Source organism: Temnothorax curvispinosus, unplaced genomic scaffold, assembly GCF_003070985.1.
Source record: "Temnothorax curvispinosus isolate PA1 unplaced genomic scaffold, ASM307098v1 QBEX01002710.1, whole genome shotgun sequence".
In the NCBI taxonomy this organism is placed as follows: domain Eukaryota; kingdom Metazoa; phylum Arthropoda; class Insecta; order Hymenoptera; family Formicidae; genus Temnothorax; species Temnothorax curvispinosus.
Window position 1 is genome coordinate 1 of NW_020212490.1, and position 3,437 is coordinate 3,437.

The 3,437-nt window shown below is 34.1% G+C and overlaps 1 long non-coding RNA gene across 2 annotated transcripts; it reads right to left on the reverse strand.

Annotated features, from left to right (window-relative positions):
• LOC112451865 lies at positions 1-1,145 on the reverse strand. Of its 2 annotated transcripts, none has more exons than XR_003040427.1 (6): positions 1,127-1,145; positions 835-997; positions 533-751; positions 358-453; positions 125-296; positions 1-37 (listed from the first exon to the last, which is right to left on the reverse strand). It is a non-coding gene; the product is annotated as an uncharacterized LOC112451865 (long non-coding RNA). The 2 variants fall into 2 exon arrangements; XR_003040428.1 differs by having other exon boundaries at positions 1,117-1,144.
• Between the last annotated feature and the right edge of the window lie 2,292 nt (positions 1,146-3,437).

The following is a 3,437-nucleotide window of genomic DNA, read 5'->3' on the forward strand; positions in this document are numbered from 1 at the left end:
TTTTTTAGAACTCTTCGTTTCACAGTGTGACACCTATCTTAACAAGACAAAATTAATTTCTCTATTATTAAATTATTTATTATTAAATTATTAAATTATTAAATTAATTATTATCTAATTTTACTTTGCGCATTGTTTATGTAACCATAGCGAACAAATCTAGCCCTCTGTGACGGCAAAAGAGGAAATGTTGGCCGTGCCGCGAGTGCCACTATAGCCCCGACCGTTTGAAGCGCACCATTCTCCCCGAAAGATTCCTGCAGGCTAAGGGCGATTCTCTGCAGAGATCCATCATCCTAATAAAACAGTATGCATATCAATTGTTGAACTTGTTAATAAAACTATATATTTCCGTACCTCTGGCGGAAAGTGTTTATTTATGAGATGTCTAAGAGAACTACTAAAGCACGAGCGTGTTGATTAGCGACTGGTGACTTCAATTGTTGCAAGATTCTGCGAGAAAGCAAAAAATAAGCTATCAAAACTCGCGCAAATCTTGTAATTTAATTAAATGTGAAAACACGTTAGCTACCTATCGAGAACTTCTTCGGAATATAAGACAACCAACGACCTGGAGCACTGCAGCACTTCGTAATGTGTAAGAACATCCCGAGCTTCAAAGGGACAAATACTAACAAATTCGGACAGAGTTTGATGGATATTCTCCATAAATAGGCGGATTGCCTCTGTGTCATTTCCAGTCTCGACAGAACTTAAAATCATAGCTAGTAAGCCGATATCCAATTTCGCCCTAAAAAAATTGAGATTTGTTGTTGATTAGACTTTGGAGTTAAATAGTATAATACTTATTAAGTGTCATAAAAGTTTTATTACCTTAGATATTTTTCATTTTTACTCCAGGAGGATTTGCCATTGCCCCGTTAGCCACCTAAGATGTTGCCCGCTCAGCACGTGGCTCACGTTATTTTGCACGGACGTGGGGTTGGACTTTGCTGAGCATATATGCTGCTTTCAGCATTACATGTAGCATAATAACCTAAACAGAAAATGATACAAAAATTATACATTTCAAATTACAAATATGTTATGCGTAATGATACATTTCGCATTACATATTTCTTTTGTGGAGTTCTAAAATAATATAATTAACTTTACCTATACATACCAAGAAAATGCAACAATTAACGCTAATAATGAATCCATTTTAGGAAAGTGAACGTTTCTTTTATGCTTTATCAGCACTTTCCACATTCTCAGCTGTGATTGGATGACTCACAAACCATGGTAAAACTGTCCAGCTATCGCACATGTGACATGTAACTTGATTTTCAGATAAAATTATTATTTTCCAAATGTTTAAAACATTACAGACGTGTTTCCCAAATAATTTCACGTTGATTTGAAAAAAAAAAATTGTTTTTAAAATTATGTCTGCTAACTATACATTCAATTAATTTTTATTAATTATAAATAAACTATTATTTCCTAAACTATGAAACTATATTCCTAAACTTGCCCAAACGATTCCCAAACTATTAAAATAATCAATAATAAGAAATATCAAATTTGTCTGCTAAGTATATCAAGGTACAATTGTAGCGGTCATTCTTTATAACTGCCCGGGATAGGTACATGCAATACGTGTTAATGGTGGATGTTAATGAAGATACATAGAGATATAAGAATAGAGTGCGCGAGCGAGCTGAAAAAGCGATATAGGAATAGAAAGAGAAAGCTGCGCGTGGGCCCCTTCTGTCTTAGTCTAAGATCCGGTATAAGAAATTTATTCCTTCATTTGTTATTTATGAATAATAAAAAATATATGCTAGATAACATATACATTGATACATCGCAAATAGGTTGCCGAGCTAAATCACCTCGGGATAATGTTAAATAATTAAATTTTTAATTAAATTTATTCGATAAACTTCCTCGATTGGTTGTTTATAAAAATTGTACATTAGTTGAGAGTATATACCCAAAGGAATTGGAAAAATAAAGGTTGCCTACTTTCCCCTCTGCGCAGCTGTGGAGTTGCCAGGTATAAACAGGTGAGTAAGCGTTATTAATATACCCTCATCAGGTATTTAATCAAATTATTATATCAAATAAAAGCTTATTTAATTCACAATCCAACCGTATTAGGTTGCTTTATCAAAAAGTTGATTGCATCCATGGCTGCCTAGATTTTAGATGTAAAGTTTTCAGCGCGAACGTTGAGATGACAGAGAAGCGTTGCGCGCGCAACTTTATGCGACAGAAAAAGATGCAGCGAGACAGGTGTGTGTCCGGCAGCTGCTTTGTAAAAGAGAGTGGGGAATGCTCTTTATTCTGTGTAATAGACAAAGATGGCTTGACCGGCCGAAGTGTTTGGAACGCTGGTTTGAAGTAAATCTCGCATTGCGTTGTAAAGAAACTTGCTCTTGCGTTTACGGTTTTAAAAAATATCGGTCTTGATGATAAATTACGTGTAGTTGAAAATAAAGAAGTGTTTTTTATGTGGTTTAGAGAATTCTATTATTGATTTTAATAATGAATCCTTTAAAAATTGTTATTTAAAGTTACTGTTTCGGAGTAAAAAAAAAATTTGTGCATAGTGAAGTTAGGTTATGCTTGGAATCGATTGATAATGTTGGTTATCATTCTACTTGCTACAAAAAAGTAACTGTTCTAAGCAAGAAATATAATGATGAATACGCACAATTTTGCGAGAAGCAAAATGTGAGTATAAAAAATTTAGTTTCTTATTTAAATAAGCAAATTGCTCATCCTCTCGCCGACCACGTTGCGAAACTACTTGTCGAATATTCAAAACTTACTGCACTGAAAAAAAAAAGTCTGTGAAATTACATGATTTTGAAAACCCAGCATAGTCATGCAATATTTTACAACTTACACTGAAAAATGCAGATTATATGTAATTTTACATGAAATACATATTCCACTGAAAAATGTATATTATACCAAATTATCACCCGTATGTTTACTTCTCACTAAATGTGCTTTGAAATTTAAATATTTCTTAAATACTAAAGAACAATTGGGATATGCACATTGGAAACTTTTAAAAGTTTGGCGGTGAAAGAACTGGTGGCTAGGTTATGTGAGCTATTTTAAAACTACAAGTTATTTTTACATAAAAAGAGTAATTTTACCTATATTTTACCTATATTTTACATTAATATGTATTTTCACTTTGAAAAATGTAAATAAAAAAAAAATTTTTAAATAAATAAGGACAACAATAAATAAAAATAATTCAGAGAAGAATGCGATAAGAGTAATTGCTCGGGGGGGTATCAATTGTTCCCCGGATTTGCGATTGGCCTGTAGTAGGGTGGTTCGAAGGACCAAAGGGGCAATCCCCTCACGAATGCAAGCGAGATACAACTCAAGAAAAAACGGGATAAGCAAGCGAAGCGACTCACCGTATCGCAGCCCGGCGCCCTCCTGGGGTAGTCTCTCGGCCGTTCCCG